The following is an 18,712-nucleotide window of genomic DNA, read 5'->3' as shown; positions in this document are numbered from 1 at the left end:
GCACACCTCACGAAGCAGGGTAACATACGAAAGCCTTGATCCAGCGGGACTGAGCCCTTCCCTCACCCCAGCTCACTGGCAGGAGGAAGAGAGACAGAGTGGGGAGGGGGATGGAAGCCTGGAACTGCTGAACTTCCAGCCCTGGAGGTCTGCTTTAGAGCGCAAACCTGCATTCTGTGGTGCTCTGGAGATTGGTGGGGTTGGGGAGCTGGGATGGGCAGAGTGCTTGAGAGACTGAGATAAAGGAAAGGCAGGCAGTCTGAGAGGCTTCCTAGCACTGAGAGGGCTGCTGAAGGGGCGGTATCTGCACTGAGCTTGCTGTGCAGGAGAAGGGATAGGTGGACAAGGTTGTCTGGGCACATCTGCCCAGCAGGCTGGGAACTTTGAGGAGCTTCAGGAGCTCCATCCCCCTGACTGTCTACTCAGCTCTGAGGCCCCCAACTGTGATGTACAGCCTGCTGCGCCTTCCTCCTGGCCAGCCAGCACTGGCTTGCAAACCCGCACTCACTGCACTGGCGTCAGGCCAGCCAGAGGGAGGCCCTGCCTAAAACAGCTAGAGACGCAAAGCACAGAGGCTTACACCTGTGTGCTCAGCCCACTGGTTCTGACACTGGAGACAGGCACCACAGACAGGAATCAGGAGACAGCTCTTTCCTCCCCCAAGGCAGTAGCGCTGTTCCCCTATGACCCTCAACTTCAGTCTAGGGGCTTAGCAGCTCCAGAGACTGGAGCTTCTGGGCACTAGAGGGAGCCACATAGAAATATGAAATGTCAAAGAAATCTGGTCCAGACCAAAATCTCACAAACCTGAGAAAAAGGGCCAAATGAAACTGAACTCACCAACCTTCCTGAAAGAGAGTTCAAAATTAAAAAGACAAACATGCACATGGAGGTACAAAAAAATATTCAAGAACTCAGGAACGAATTTGATGGTGATTCAATCAAAAAGAAATTCCATATCTGAAATGAAACATATAATGGAGGGATTTAAAAGCAGATTAGATGTAGAAGAAGAGATGGTAAATGGAATAGAAATTAGAGAAAAGGAATATAAAGAAGCTGAGGCACAGAGAGAAAAGAGGATCTCTAAGAATGAAAGAATATTGAGAGAACTGTGTGACCAATCCAAACAGAACAATATTCACATTACAGGGGTACCAGAAGAAGAAGAGAGAGAGAAACGGACAGAAGTGTCACTGAGGAGGTAATTCCTGAAAACGTCCCCAGTCTGGGGAAAGAGATAGTCTCTCAAGCCATGGAGGTACACAGATTTCCCAACACAAGGGACCCAAGGAAGACATATAATAATTAAAATGGCAAAGATCAAGGATAAAGACAGACTTTTAAAAGCAACTACAGAGAGAAAAAAAGATCACATACAAAGGAAAACCCATCAGGCTATCATCAGATTTATCAACAGAAACATTACAGGCCAGAAGGAGTAGCATGATATATTTAATGCAATGAAGCAGAAGGGCCTTGAACCAAGAATACTCTACCTGGTAAGGTTATCATTTAAATTTGAAGGGGGGATTAAACAATTTTCAGATAAGCAAACACTGAGAGATTTACCTCCCCCAAACCACCTCTACAGTGCATTTTGAAGGGACTCCTATAGATGGAAGTATTCCTAAGGCTAAACAGATTTCAAGTGAGGGATAGAAAAAAGAGTACAGAATATGATCCCTAACATATAAAGAATGGAAGGAGAAGAAAAAGGAGGAAAAAAAAAAAAAAAGAACCTTTAGGCTGTGTTTGTAATAGCATAAGAAGAGAGTTAAATTAGACTGTTAGATAGTAAGGGAATTACCCTTGAACCTTTGGTAACCACGAATCTAAAGCCAGCATTGGCAATAAGTACATACCTATAGATAATCACCCTAAATGTAAGTGGTCTGAATGCACCAATCAAAACACATAGTGTCACTGAATAGATAAAAAAGCAGGACTCATCTACATGTTGCCTATAAGAGACTCACTTCAAACCCAAAGACATACACAGACTGAAAGTAAAGGGATGGAAAAAGATATTTCATGCAACTAATAGGAAGAAAAAAGCAGGAGTTGCAGTATTGTATCAGACAAAACAGACTTCAAAACAAAGAAAGTAACAAAAGACAAAGAAAGACATTACATAATGACAAAGGGGTCAATATAACAAGAGGATATAACTATTATAAATATCTATGCATGCAACACAGGATCACCTACCCATGTGAAACAAATACTAACACAATTAAAGGGAGAAATAGAATGTAATGCATTCATTTTAAGAGACCTCAACACACCACCCACTCCAAAGGACAGATCAACCAGACAGAAAATAAGAGTCAGAGGCACTGAAAAAAGTATTAGAACAGATGGACCTAACAGACATCTACAGAACACTCCACCCAAAAGCAAGAGGATACATATTCTTCTCAAGGGCACATGGAACATTTTCAGGAATAGACCACATACTAGGCCACAAAAAGAGCCTCAGTAAATTCAAAATGATTGAAATCGTACCAATCAGCTTCTCAGATCACAAAGGTATGAAACCATAAATAAATTACACAAAGAAAATGAAAAGCTCACAAACACATGGAGGCTTAATAACATGCTCCTAAACAATCAATGGATCAATGACCAAATAAAAACAGAGATCAAAGAATATATAGAGACAAATGACAACAATAATTCAACACTGCAAAATCTGTGGGATGCAGCAAAGGCCGTAATACGAGGGATGTATATAGCAATACCGGCCTATCTCAGGAAAGAAGAACAATCCCAAATGAAGAGTCTAAATGCACAATAAATGAAACTAGAAAAAGAAGACCAAATGAGGCCCAAAGCCAGTAGGAGTGACATAATAAAGATTAAAGCAGAAATAAATAAAATTGAGAAGAATAAAACAATAGAAAGAACCAATGACAGCAGGAGCTGGTTCTTTGAGAAAATAAACAAAATAGATAAACCCCTAGCCAGACTTATCAAGAAAAAAACAGATTCTACAGACGTAACTGAATCAGAAACAAGAAGGAAAAATCACTACAGACACCACATAAATAGAAAGAATTATAAGAATACTAGGGAACATTATATGGTAACAAACTGGATAAACTAGAAGAAAAGGAACACTTTCTAGAAAAATACAACCTTCCAAGGCGGACCCAGAAACAGAAAATCTGAACAGAACAATTACCAGCAAGGAATTGAATTGCTAATCAAAAAACCACCTAAGAACAAAACTGCTGGACCAGAGAGTTTCACTGATGAATTTTTTTCAAACATTTAGTGAAGACTTAATATCCATCCTACTTAAAGTTTTAAAAAGAGTAGAAGAGGGAATACTGCCAAACTCATCTTACAAGGTCAGCATCTCTCTAATACCAAAACCAGGCAAAGAAACCACAAAAAAAGAAAATTTTAGACCAATATCCCTGATGAACATAGATGGAAAAAATACTCAACAAAATATTAGCATACCAAATTTAAAAATACATCCAAAAGATTATCCATCATGATCAAGTAGGATTTATTCTGGGGATGCAAAGATGGTACAACATTCGAAAATACATCATCATCCACCACATCAAGAAAAAGTAGAACAAAAACCACATGATCATCCTCATAAATGCTGAAAAGGCATTTGACAAAATTCAACATCCACTCATGATAAAAACTCTCAACAGAATGGGTATAGAGGGCAAGTACCTCAACATAATAAAGGCCATATATGACAAACCTACAGCCAACATTATACTTAACAGCAAGAAGCTCAAAGCTTTTCCTTTAAGATTGGGCACAAGACAAGAATGCCCACTCTCCCCACTTTTATTCAACATAGTACTGGAGGTCCTAGCCACGACAACCAGAAAACACAAAGAAATAAAAGGTATCCAGATGGGTAAGGAAGGAGTCAAACTGTCCCTGTTTACAGATGACATGATATTGTACATAAAAACCCCTAAAGAATCCACTCCAAAACTACTAGATCTACTATCTAAATTCAGCAAAGTTGTGGGACACAAAATTAATATGCGGAAATCTGTTGCATTCCTATACACTGAGGATGAACTAGCAGAAAGAGAAATCAGGAAAATAATTCCATTCACAATTACATCAAAAAGAATAAAATACCTAGGAATAAGCCTAACCAAGGAAGTGAAAGACCTATACTCTGAAAACTACAAGAGACTCATGAGAGAAATTAAATATACCAATAAATGGAAACACATCCCGTGCTCATGGATAGGAAGAATTAATATTGTCAAAATGGCCATCCTACCTAAAGCAGTCTAACAGATTCAATGCGATTCCCATCAAAATGCCAACAGCATTCTTCAACAAACTAGAGAAAATTGTTCTAAAATTCATATGGAACCACAAAAGACCCTGAATAGCCAAAGCAATCCTGAGAAGGATGAATAAAGTGGGGGGGGAATTACACTCCCTGACTTCAAGTTCTACTACAAAGCCACAGTAATCAAGACAATTTGGTACTAGCACAAGAAAAGACCCATAGATCAATGGAACAGACTAGAGAGCCCATATATAAACTCAAGCATATATGGTCAATTAATATACGATAAAGAAACCATGGATATACAATGGCCTTGGCAAGTACTCCCATGACTAACCAGTCACTCTGTCCCTGGTAAACATCCAGCTGCCCAGAGATATGCAAACAGGCTCTATGTACAAAGTGGGTGATATCAAGCCCAGGTGAGCATCCTGGTCAGAAATTTCCATTTTCTCTACAATAGGGAAATAGACCAATTATAATAGCTATACCAAAAATAGACCTAAGAAATGTACAGGAAATGTTCATTTAAAACAAATTATTGATGTGGCATTAAAATAAAGGGAGTGGAGCCAAGATGGTGGCCTGAGTAGAGCAGTGGAAATCTCCTCCCAAAACCATATATTTTTGAAAATACAGTAAATACAACTATCCCTAAAAGAGAGACCAGAAGATACGGGACAACACCCAGACTACATCCACACCTGCAAGAACCCAGCGCCTTGCGAAGAAGGTAAGATACAAGCCGCGGCCCGGCAGGACCCGAGCACCCCTCACCCCAGCTCCCGGTGGGAGGAGAGGAGTCGGAGTGGGGAGGGAGAGGGAGCCCAGGACTGCTAAACACCCAGCCCCAGCCATCCGCACCACAGCGCAGACAGACAGTGCGTGCATGGGGAAACTAGGGAAACAGGACAGTAAGACCTGTGAGCAGGTCCCCTCAGCTGGCACCCCTGGGACAAAGAAAAGTTAGTGCTTTTTTGAAAGTCTTAAAGGGACAGTGACCCGACAGCTGGATGGAAAAGTCCTGGGACACTTAGCCCAGCAGCTGGGAATCCCAGGGAACTCTGGGCGCCCTAATACCTGAGTAACAGCGCAGCTTGGGGGCCACTCATGGAGATAAACAGCCTCCCGCCTGTTTCCCCTCTGATGCAGCTCCACCATAGTGGAGAAGCAGCCTGAGGCAGTAGGGCAGAGCTTCTTTCACAGCGGCCGGGCAAGAATTAGAAACCCTGTCTGCATGCACCTGCCCAGCACAAGCCGCTAGGGGTCATTATTCTCCCAGAAGAAGAAGGCCACAAACCAGGAAGAAGGGATGTTCTCCCAGCCAATACACACAACAGCTCCCCACAAATACTTCTATAGCCATGAAAAGGCAAAAGAATTTGATACAGACCAGACTAACCCAGACATCCTTCCCTGACAAGGAATCTGGGGAGACAGACTTAACCAGTCACCCTGAAAAAGATTTCAAAATAAAGGTCATAACCATGCTGACGGAGCTGCAGAGAAATATGCAAGAGCTAAGGGATGACTTCTGGAGGGAGATTACAGAAATGAAACAATCTCTGGAAAAATATATAAGGAGAATGGATAAGATGCAAAAGGCCATTGAGGGAATAGAAACCAGAGAACAGAAATGCAGAGAAGCTGACACAGAGAGAGATAAAAGGATCTCCAGGAATGAATCAATATTAAGAGAACTGTGTGACCAATCTAAAAGGAACAATATCTGCATTATAGGGGTACCAGAACAAGAAGAGAGAGAGAAAGGGATAGAAAGTGTATTTGAAGAAATAATTGCTGAAAACTTCCCCAAACTGGAGGATGAAATAATCATTCAGACCATGGAAGTACACAGAATTCCCAACAGAAGGTACCCAAGGAGGACAACACCAAGACACATAATAAATAAAATGGCAAAGATCAAGGACAAGGACGGAGTTTTAAAGGCAGCTAGAGAGAGGAAAAAGGTCACCTACAAAGGAAAACCCATCAGGCTATCATCAGACTTCTCAACAGAAACCATACAGGCCAAAAGAGAATGGCATGATCTTTTTAATGCAATGAAACAGAAGGGCCTTGAACCAAGGATACTGTATCCAGCACGATTATCATTTAAATATTAAGGAGGGATTAAACAATTCCCAGACAAGCAGAAGTTGAGTGAATTTGCCTCCCACAAACCACCTCTACAGGGTATTTGAGAGGGACTGCTCTAGATGGGAGCACTTGTAAGACTAAATAGATGTCACCAGAGAAAATAAAATCACAGCAATGAAAGCAGACCAACCAAATACTAACTAAAGGCAAAAAACAAAATCAACTACCCACAAAAGCAGTTAAAGGAAACACAAAAGAGGACAGAATAAAACACCCAACATATAAAGAATGGAGGAGGAGGAATAAGAAGGGAGAGAAATAAAGAATCACCATACAGGGTTTATAATAGCTCAATAAGCAAGTTAAGTTAGACAGTAAGATACTAAAGAAGCTAACCTTGAACCTTTGGTAACCACGAATCTAAAGCCTGCAATGGCAATAAGTACATATCTTTCAATGACCCTAAATGTAAATGGACTGAATGCACCAATCAAAAGACACAGAGTAATAGAATGGATAAAAAAGCAAGACCCATCTATATGCTGCTTACAAGAGACTCACCTCAAACCCAAAGACATGCACAGACTAAAAGTCAAGGGATGGAAAAAGATATTTCGTGCAAACAACAGGGAGAAAAAAGCAGGTGTTGCAGTACTAGTATCAGACAAAATAGACTTCAAAACAAAGAAAGTAACAAGAGATAAAGAGGGACATTACATAATGAAAAAGGGCTCAGTCCAACAAGAGGATATAACCATTATAAATGTATATGCACCCAACACAGGAGCACCAGCATATGTGAAACAAATACTAACAGAACTAAAGGGAGAAATAGAATGCAATGCATTCATTTTAGAAGACTTCAACACACCACTCAATCCAAAGGATAGATCCACCAGACAGAAAATAAGTAAGGACACAGAGGCACTGAACAGCACACTACAACAGATGGACCTGATAGACATCTACAGAACTCTATATCCAAAAGCAACAGGATACACATTCTTCTCAATTGCACATGGAACATTTTCCAGAATAGACCAGATACTAGGCCACAAAAAGAGCCTCAGTAAATTCAAAAGAATTGAAATCCTACCAACCAACTTTTCAGACCACAAAGGTATAAAACTAGAAATAAATTGTACAAAGAAAGCAAAATGGCTCACAAACACATGGAGGCTTAACAACATGCTCCTACATAATCAATGGACCAATGACCAAATTAAAATGGAGATCCAGCAATATATGGAAACAAATGACAACAACAACACAAAGCCCCAACTTCTGTGGGACGCAGCAAAAGCAGTCTTAAGAGGAAAGTATATAGCAATCCAGGCATATTTAAAGAAGGAAGAACATTCCCAAATGAATAGCCTAATGTCACAATTACCGAAATTGGAAAAAGAAGAACAAATGAGTCTAAAGTCAGCAGAAGGAGGGACATAATAAAGATCAGAGAAGAAATAAATAAAATTGAGATGAATAAAACAATAGAAGAAAATCAATAAAACCAAGAGCTGGTTCTTTGAGAAAATAAACAAAATAGATAAGCCTCTAGCCAGACTTATTAAGAGAAAAAGAGAATCAACACACATCAAGAGAATCAGAAACGATTAAGGAAAAATCACAATGGACCCCATAGAAATACAAAGAATTATTAGAGAATACTATGAAAACCTATAAGCTAACAAGCTGGAAAACCTAGAAGAAATGGACAACTTCTTAGAAAAATACAACCTTCCAAGACTGACCTAGGAAGAAACACAAAATCTAAACAAACCAAGTACCAGCAAAGAAATTGAAGCAGTAATCAAAAAACTACCCAAGAACAAAACACCTGGGCCAGATGGATTTACCTCGGAATTTTATCAGACATAGAGAGAAGACATAATACCCATTTTCCTTAAAGTTTTCCAAAAAATAGAAGAGGAGGGAACACTCCCAAACTCATTCTATGAAGCCAGCATCACCCTAATAGCAAAACCAGGCAAAGACCCCACCAAAAAAGAAAATTACAGACCAATATCCCTGATGAATGTAGATGCAAAAATACTCAACAAAATATTAGCAAACCGAATTCAAAAATACATCGAGAGGATCATACACCATGACCATATGGGCTTCATCTCAGGGATGCAAGGATGGTACAACATTCGAAAATCCATCAACATCATCCACCACGTAAACAAAAAAGGACAAAAACCACATGATCATCTCCATAGATGCTGAAAAAGCATTCGACAAAATTCAACATCCATTCATGATAAAAACTCTCAACAAAATGGGTATAGAGGGCAAGTACCCCAACATAATAAAGGCCACATATGATAAACCCACAGCTAACATCACACTGAACAGCGAGAAGCTGAAAGCTTTTCCTCTGAGATCGGGAACAAGACAGGGATGCCCACTGTCCCCACTATTATTCAACATAGTACTGGAGGTCCTAGCCACGGCAATTAGACAAAACAAAGAAATACAAAGAATCCAGATTGGTAAAGAAGAAGTCAAACTGTCACTATTTGCAGATGACATGACATTGTACATAAAAAACCCTAAAGACTCCACTCCAAAACTACTAGAACTAATATCGGAATACAGCAAAGTTGCAGGATACAAAATTAACACACAGAAATCTGTGGCTTTCCTATACACTAACAATGAACTAATAGAAAGAGGAATCAGGAAAACAATTCCATTCACAACTGCATCAAAAAGAATAAAATACCTAGGAATAAACCTAACCAAGGAAGTGAAACACCTATACCCTGAAAACTATAAAACACTCCTAAGAGAAATTAAAGAGGACAATAGCAAATGGAAACTCATCCCATGCTCCTGTCTAGGAAGAATTAATATTATCCAAATGGCCATCCTGCCCAAAGCAATATACAGATTTGATGCGATCCCTATCAAATTACCAACAACAAACTTCATGAACTGGAATAGTTCAAAAATTCATATGGAAACACTAAAGATCACAAATAGCCAAAGCAATCCTGAAAAGGAAGATAAAGTCGGGGGGGACCTCACTCCCCAACTTCAAGCTCTACTACAAAACCACAGTAATCAAGACAATTTGGTACTGGCACAAGAACAGAGCCACAGACCAGTGGAACAGAATAGAGACTCCAAACATTAACCCAAAGATATATGGTCAATTAATGTACAATAAAGGAGCCATGAACATACAGTGGGGAAATAACAGTCTCTTCAACAGATGGTGCTGGCAAAACTGGACAGCTACATGTAAGAGAATGAAACTGGATCACTGTCTAACCCTATACAAAAAAGTGAATTTGAAATGGATCAAAGACCTGAACGTAAGTCATGAAACCATAAAATTCTTAGAAAAAACATAGGCAAAAATCTCTTGGACATAAACATGAGCGACTTCTTCATGAACATATCTCCCCGAGCAAGGGAAACAAAAGCAAAAATGAACAAGTGGGACTATATCAAGCTGAAAAGCTTCTGTACAGCAAAGGACACCATCAATAGAACAAAAAGTTACCCCAGATTATGGGAGAATATATTCATAAATGACAGATCCGATAAAGGGTTGACATCCAAAATATATAAAGAGCTCACACAGCTCAACAAACTAAAAGCAAATAATCCAATTAAAAAACGGGCAGAGGAGCTGAACAGACAGTTCACCAAAGAAGAAATTCAGATGGCCAACAGACACATGAAAAGATGCTCCCCATCGCTAGTCATCAGAGAAATGCAAATTAAAACCACAATGAGATATCACCTCACACCAGTAAGGATGTCTACTGTCCAAAAGACAAACAACAACAAGTGTTTGCGAGGTAGTGGAGAAAGGGGAACCCTCCTACACTGCTGGTGGAATGTAGATTAGTTCCACCATTGTGGAAAGCAGTATGGAGGTTCCTCAAAAAGCTCAATATAGACATACTATTTGACTCAGGTATTCCACTTCTAAGAATTTACGCTAAAATGCAGTAGCCCAGTTTGAGACAGACGCACCCCTATGTTTATCGCAGCACTATTTACAATAGCCAAGAAATGGAAGCAACCTAAATGTCCATCAGTAGATGAATGGATAAAGAAGATGTGGTACATATACACAATGGAATATTATTCAGCCATAAGAAGAAAACAAATCCTACCATTTGCAACAAAATGGATGGAGCTATAGGGTATTATGCTCAGTGAAATAAGCCAGGCAGAGAAAGACAAGTATCAAATGATTTCACTCATATGTGGGGTATAAGAACAAAGAAAAACTGAAGGAACAAAACAGCAGCAGAATCACAGAAGCCAAGAATGCACTAACAGTTACCAAAGGGAAAGGGAATGGGGTGGATGGGTGGGAAGGGTGGGATAAACGGGGGGAAAAGAAAGGGGGTATTACAATTAGAATATATAATTAGCATGTTGTGGGGGCATGGGGAAGGCTGTGCAACACAGGGAAGACAAGTAGTGATTCTACACTGATGGACAGTGACTGTAATGGGGTGTGGGGGGGTGTAGTTGGTGAAGTAAACATAATGTTCTTCATGTAATTGTAGACTAATGATAACAACAACAACAAAAAATAGGAATCAAAGCAAAATAAAGGTATGAAAATAAGATAAAGTCAGGAGGGGGTTATGGTTGCTGAGAGGCAAACAACAAATATATTCCATGCATTTCCATATTCTGCGAGATGGAACAGATGCATGTGAACAGTGAACTGTTGAGTACAGAAGATAAACTGTCTCTAAGTGCTTTCCTAAAGAAAGGCAAAGAGGGAAATGTGATCACTGACAAGAATATCAGTGCCATAAGATAAAAACCGAGAGACAGCAAAGGAGAAGCACAATGAGATCTGATGCCAAGATTAGAAAAAACTTTTCTTCCCTATCTTGAACCACCTGTGCTCTACCAGCTTTGGCTGGGGAGGGAGCAGGTGGCAGGTGGGAAAGAAATGAGGCAGGTGAGCTGAGGCACAATTTCAGCTCTTCAACACTGCTTTAGGAATAAAATAAGCTCTGCTCATTTGTACATTTAAAAAAAATAAAAATATAAATATAAATAAATAAAGAGCTTGTGCAAGTGTAGAGCCATAAGATGTTTATGAAGGGAAAACTGACCATTATTTATGTCATCATTATGTTCACAACAGTTGTCATCTAATAGCAGAATCACTCAGGTTTATTTTTAACTATTTTTCAGGTTTTCTCCTAAATCCCCATTATTACCCAAATTGCTTTCAGAATAAAAAGAAATCAAATATTGTCAAATATTCTCCTGCTTAAAAGCTTCGTTTCCATCCTTGCAGCTACAATCAGTCTCATCTCAGTCATCTCAATCATAAGGTTTCTCTCATCCCACACGAAGTCCCATATTCACACTATCCAGCTGCCAAGCATTTGCTTGTCATAACAACCCAATTAACTTGTTCACTTCACATATGAGAAAACCTATGATTACTATTGTTAAGTCACTGCTTACCAGAGAATACAAACTGAATATGTGACTGTTTAACTCTCAGATTTAAAAGCAGGTATTCCAACTCAACAGCTTGGTTTCTTGACCAATGCACTTGAGCACAACCGTCTTTGTATTTTAAGCAAGATCTTTTATATTTTGTTGCTTAATAACACACCTGTCAAACTTTCCACATAACATCCTACATTTTCATTTTCCTCAATTTTCAGCTTTCCTAGGTATCACCTAAAATCAGAGTTATTTTACTTTTACAACCTAATCTTGCAAATGCTGCTTTCCATCCTTACCTTACTTCCCTCTCAATCCAAAATCCAATAATCTTTAAAAATTCCATCATCTTTAAGCCTATTCCTTCCTTCCTTATAAAGATGGCTGCTTCCCCCCTCTCTGCTGCAACAGTTCCTTGCTCCCATGTCTATTACAGAACTTGGATATGTTAATGTTGGTTTCCACTTCTGTTTATCCCATTTTTCTCTGCATTCTTCCCAGGAAAGAATCATGCCTACATCTGTGATATTCCAGTCAGTCAGTGCATATGACATGTATTGAATACTCAAGAAATGTTTGCTAAAAAGGAATGAATGAACATCATACAGAATAAAGTTCATGTTTAGTCAAAAGTAGTTTTATACATTAGTCAACTATATTCTTTTGATATGAAGTACAGTAACATGAGAACAATAATAAATGTGGAATGTAGAGGAAATCCATTCTGATAGTAAAATTAATAGATGTGCTAGGCAGAAAGACAGACATGAGTGGAGAGAGAATAAAGCCAGTAAAGCCCACTAAAAGGGACTCAAAGAGTTAACCACATAAAACCAAAGACCCAGAAAAGACTCACAGAGTTAATTAGTTAATTAGTTTCAGTTTCAAAGGTCAGGAGTGACTTGGTATTTCTGGATATTCCCCAGATGAAAAACAATTCCCCAGATAAAAGTATCAGAGCCTTTCAGTCAAAACGACCATCTCCCAGTAAATAGCCAAAATGACCAACACAAAAGGGAAAGAGGAGAGGCACCCACTATAGGTTTTCTACACCTTTTAGAAAACATAGAGCTGTTCCTTTGGCCACATACATGTGAATCTACAAGAAAGGTGATATAGTAGACATCAAGGGAATGGGCAGTGTTCAAAAAGGAATGCCCCACAAATGCTACCACGGCAGAACTGGAAGAGTCCACAGTGGTCCCCAGCAGGCTGTAAACAAACAAGTAAAGGGCAAGATTCTTGCAAAGGGAATTAATGCACGTATGGAACATTTTAAGCATTCTTAAGAGCTGAGACAGCTTCCTGAAGCATGTGAAGGAAAATAATCCGAAAAAGACGGAAGCCAAAGAGAAAGGTGCTTGAGTTCAACAGAAGCACCAGCCTGCTCTGCACAGAGAAGCACACTTCGTAGGAACAGATGGAAAGGAGCCTGAGCTGCTGGAACTCATTCCCTATGAATTCATGGCTTGACAGGTTAAAAAAAAAAAAAAGACCTCTGGACTGTTAAAAAAAAAGTATCAGAGCACAGCACATGTCTTCCTTGTACCAATTAGATGAGGCCACCAAGGCCAAAGATTGTTAATCCAGGACTTCTCTGCCCTACCAGATGAGGTAGGCAGGGAAATGGGACAAGGGTCATGCCATTGTAAAATCTACTTAACCTGCACAACAGGCCCAGTTTATTCTTTAATTTAATCTCTATGCTGCTCTTCCTTTTCTTCCAGCCCCTTAATCAACTAAGTAACTTTGTAACCAGGATAGCAGCTAGACCTCTAAAGTGTAAATAAACCTATGTGGATAAAGAATGTCTAGATCTGAACCAACAGTCACCAAAATAATCCTATTCTTAAAACAAAACTTAAAAGAAATTATAAATCATCTGTATACACCATGCCTTACGTTGGCCCCTACCCAAAAGGCCTTATAAAACCCCAAACCCTAAACACTTAAGTACTCCTCCTCTCTAAGGTTGCCCCCACTCCCCTTTGTTTACATTTTGCCTTACAGATTTCTTACTGCTCAATTTACTATGTTTTGTCTCCAGGCTCTTCCAGTGGTAAGCTTGTCATTTTGCTATTTCATTCTATTCTCCAGATTTACGCACAAGTCTTCCCTCTGTCTCTGTTCTACTCCAGATAAGCAGGGAGGGGCTACTGAGAGCTCTGATTTGAGTTTGCAAAGTTCCTGTTGCCTGAGTTACTTGGAGAGGACTGCAGCTATATGATCATGTTCTTTAGTAGCCTGCCTGAAAATCTCCTTTCTTTGCCTTTGGGAAGTTCTCAGAACATAATCTCACTGTATCCAGTGCTCTGTGGCTCCCCTAAACCCTGGGGTCATAGGGACTTAGTTCCCATGCCATGCAGATTCAAGCAGACACTGGACGCCAGGTGACCCTGGCTTTGGGAGTTGGCAAGGGATCTGCCCTATGCTGAGCAGGAGCTCAAGGAGCTTCCTTTTCCTCCCTCTCTTCTTCTTTGCTCTCTGCTGCCTGAAAGGCACCTGCCATTCCCTGCTATTCTTGCTTTAATGAATTCCTTCCTTACCTTTCACTCTGAGTTCTCTGAGTCTTTGAACCGAATTCCTTTCCAACAGATGTAATTCTAACATTGTGATTTTCCATTATTAAGGATACATGAATGGTTCAATATACCAAATATGTATAAATTTTGTTAATTTTGAGAAAAATAGAGTGCATAATCAGTGGAAAATTGTACTTTTGTCATCTACAAACAATTTCTACCTCTTGGGTGACTAGGAGAATGGAAGAGGCGGAGGAGATGAAAGGGGAGTAGACGTTTGAAGGAGAAAGTATAGATATATGTGAAAAATAATGACTTTACTTCTGGACAGTATGGAAAAAATATCAATCTCTTCCTAAAGGAACAAGTATAAATTGGTTAGTCATTGTAGTGGATTTGAACTAATTTAAAAACCCATTTTCATTCTCTAAAGCAGCTGTGTGAAACAGAAACACAAAGTTATCTAGATAGGTAACTTTAAAGTTTTTAGTAGACACGTTTAAAAATTAATTTCAATAATATATATCTTATCCCACTATATCTAAAATAAGATTTCAACACATAATTAATCTTTACAAATTCTTAGTGAGCTTTTGGAATTATATTTTCAAAATCAGTATCTACTTTACAATTAAGAATATATCAATTCAGACTAACCAGTTTCAAGTACTTAGTAACCACATGTGGGTGGTGGCTCTGTATTGGACGGTATAGCTCTGAAGCTACCGACACCAAGAAGGAAAAAATCCTCTTTTTGAAACAGAACTCATTTGTTAAGCTTTACTGTAAAATGGTCATAAGTACTCCTAATGCAAAAGCTGATTTTGAGATTTGATAATAATGATACCATAATAATAACACCTAACAATATAGAACAAATCACTTCATTTACAGTTTTAAACACAGTTTTTACTCAATCAGTTCTCACAACAACCCTCTAAGGATTATAACCTTCATTTTATAGATAAGGAAAACAATCCTAGTCAACCAGACCACAAGGAAATACTATGAATTTACTAAAATAATAAAGGAGAATTCTATATAGTGGCATGGGAAGATATGAAAAAATGTACACAAAAATCTTCATACCGGGTAGTAAAGTTAAAAATAAAGTTGCAAAAATAGAATGTTTACTGTAACATCACTGTCCCAAAAGAAAAGCATAAGAAAATAAGAAACACTCTTGCACATTTCTACTTTCACATATATGCACTTAATCACAGTCATAATGAAAAAAATTTGAAAGGTTAAAAACAAATGGTAAACACTGATAATCTTAGAAGAGTGGAATTTAAGTTAAAAGGTGTCTTAGTTTTAAAATTTTTGTTTTCTATATAAAGTTTGTCTACCATGTATACAGCAACAATTGGCAGGAAGAAAACATAATACAGACCATTTAAATGGAAAAGCATAGAAAGAGCAGCTTTGAGTTGGACAGTAATCCTACAAACTCTGAAACCACAGCAAAGGGCATGGTGCATCAGAGACCCTTGCTCTCCAAAGCTTTGCCAGATAATTATCATTTAAGAGCTGCCTTTTAAAAATCATATTTTGGAAGACCATGCAAAATGTACCCAGTCTGTTATCTATTCATTGGTGGATAAAGCTGGACAATAGAAAACCTCTGTAATCAATTAGGTCCTTTAAAGCAGAGGTCAACAAACTATTTCAGTAAAGTACGTATTTTCAGCATCATAGGCCAAATGGTCTGTGTTGTACCACTGTAGCAGGAAAACATATTAACAATATGTTAATAAATGGCATGGCTGTGCTGTCAGTAAAACTTTGTTTATAAAAACAGTTAGAGATTTGGACCTACAGTCTGATGATCCCAGCACCAAAGGATAAAGTTAAGGAGTATGACTATGACATTATATCTTCCCTCTTAAGAGATCATCTTATGATACAGCTACAAGAAATGTTGCATTTACCAGAGGAGTGTTGGTGAGAACACTGTGTATTCCATAACCTAAGGAAGACCCAAAAAGGAAATTTGTTTTATTCTTATATGGAAGAAATACTTTCTTCCCAAGGGAAATTTATCTGCTTTCTCTTTAGAGGATTGCAAATCATATAACTGATGATGTCTGCAAAAAAGATCAGAGAAATCGGTATATCAATTTTTTTAAATGGTTTCAGACCAGGTTATCTACATATTACCTGGAAACTCTTTCTAGGTCTTGATCATTATTGTGACTACCTTTTCCCTAATCCAAATTTCAGCTATCTGTACTTTTCCATTTGATATGGAAAATGAAGGACAAGATTTCAAAAATTAAAAATAAAAGTACCTCACCTGGGAAAGACAGATGCACTCCTATGTTTATCGCAGCACTATTTACAATAGCCAAGAATTGGAAGCAACCTAAATGTCCATCGGTAGATGAATGGATAAAGAAGATGTGGTACATATACACAATGGAATACTACTCAGCCATAAGAAGTGGAAAAATCCAACCATTTGCAGCAACATGGATGGAGCTGGAGAGTATTATGCTCAGTGAAATAAGCCAAGTGGAGAAAGAGAAATACCAAATGATTTCACTCATCTGAGGAGTATAGGAACAAAGGAAAAACTGAAGGAACAAAACAGCAGCAGAATTACAGAACCCAAAAATGGACTAACAGGTACCAAAGGGAAAGGAACTGGGGAGGATGGGTGGGCAGGGAGGGATAAGGGGGGGGAAGAAGAAGGGGGGTATTAAGATTAGCATGCATGGGGGGAGGGAGCAAGGGGAGGGTGGGCTGCACAACACAGAGAGGACAAGTAGTGACTCTACAACATTTTGCTAAGCTGATGGACAGTAACCGTAATGTGGTTGTTAGGGGGGACCTGATATAGGGGAGAGCATAGTAAACATAGTATTCTTCATGTAAGTGTAGATTAAAAATTAAAAAAAAAAAAAAAAAGAAAGAAAGAAAGAAAAGGGGGATTACTCCTTAACAGGATAAAACTATTGGTAAATCAAAGATCAACACATGCTTTAAATATCCTTAATGTTGATCACTTAAAGGGTGTCAGATGATCAGCTATGGAGGTACTCTTTTCTGATAATATTCCTTTCTCTTAATTAAAAAAAAAAAAAAAAGCAGTTACTGTGTGCTGACCTCCAATGAGTTCTGCAGAGTGGTATAGAGGGCATGTCAAAGTGTGGGCAAAGGGTCTGTTTGTTTCTACGCAGAAGATCAAGGCCTAGCTTGGATACCCAGAAAATGAACTAAGATACGATATGAGGAGGAGCTTCCGGCATCAGCACTCTCTGGAGGACTTGTGCCGGGGGATGATCATCAAAAAGCCTCCACAGGGATCCAGACGATGCTGCGGTTGTGGCTGCATCCAGCCCACCGTCTCCTGGATTTGCCATAGGAATGAGGAGGGAGATGTCTAGGCTGGCATGTGCATACAGTGAGACAACGAATTTGACCGGATCTGTACTGTTGGAACTCAACCAGGAGTTGGGAGGGGTGCAAGTTGTAGCACTCCAAAATCTCATGACTATAGACTATCTATGGTTAAAAGAACATATGGGATGTGAACAGATCCCAGAAATGGGCTGCTTTAATTTGTCTGATGGTTCAAGTACAGTTGGACAATATCCATCATATCATAGATAAATTTTCACAAATGCCTAGGGTGCCTAAATGGTTTTCTTGGCTTCACTGGAGATGGATGGTAATTATAGATTTGCTTTATTTATGTCACCGTATTCCTATTATGTTAATATATGTGTGGAAATTAGTTAGTAGTTTAAAACCTATACATACTTAAGGTACTATACAAGAAGATATGTCAAAGAAATAATCAATCCTCCCAAGTTTCCTTCATATGCTACATCTATAGCTTTTCTTCTTCCTTCCTAATTACAACCCTTAAATAGAATTCGTGCCTCATATCGAATTTACCGAGCATCATAATTCCTCCAGGTGGTGAAGATACCTCGAGACAAGTGCTGGGCATAGAAGCCACAGGGCATAAATCTGCAAAGAAGTAAAAAGCTAACCTTTGCAAACAATATGGCTTCTCTCTCACTTACCAACTTTACATTTCCCTGTATGGCCCCGGAAGATGACTGGTTAGCCAGAGACGGGTAAGATTCCTCAAGGGAGGAACAACCTAAGACAGGCACAGTCGCAGGGGGGCCATCAGGTGAGAATTTGGGGATCAACAGAGGTGAGGCTCAGAACCTCACCCCCACTGCTTTGAGAGAAATCTTCTGCATCCGTGGATGTCTTGATGCCCTTGTCGAGCCTGGATTAATACTTAGTCCATAGGCACACACCTGATCATCTGATCATCTACATTTGCCTTCTTACAGCACTAAACTATGTTTTCTACCTTTATCTTGCATCTACC

The 18,712-nt window shown here is 39.1% G+C and overlaps 2 protein-coding genes and 1 pseudogene across 3 annotated transcripts in view; 2 read left to right on the top strand and 1 right to left on the bottom strand.

The window, feature by feature from the left end:
* The window catches only part of SMIM3 (small integral membrane protein 3), a 102,856-nt gene extending 85,993 nt beyond the window's left edge, over window positions 1–16,863 (top strand). The window contains exon 3 of the mRNA XM_036994019.2: window positions 16,582–16,863. The gene's annotated coding sequence lies outside the window, so the exon portion shown is untranslated. The remainder of the gene's footprint in view (window positions 1–16,581) is intronic.
* The window catches only part of ZNF300 (zinc finger protein 300), a 141,682-nt gene that overhangs the window by 89,798 nt on the left and 33,172 nt on the right, over window positions 1–18,712 (bottom strand). The gene's annotated exons all lie outside the window — the stretch shown is intronic.
* Window positions 11,325–15,508, top strand: LOC108392253 (large ribosomal subunit protein eL21-like; annotated as a pseudogene).

This window comes from Manis javanica, chromosome 1, assembly GCF_040802235.1.
Source record: "Manis javanica isolate MJ-LG chromosome 1, MJ_LKY, whole genome shotgun sequence".
In the NCBI taxonomy this organism is placed as follows: Eukaryota; Metazoa; Chordata; class Mammalia; order Pholidota; family Manidae; genus Manis; species Manis javanica.
This window is presented reverse-complemented; position numbering and strand designations above follow the sequence as displayed.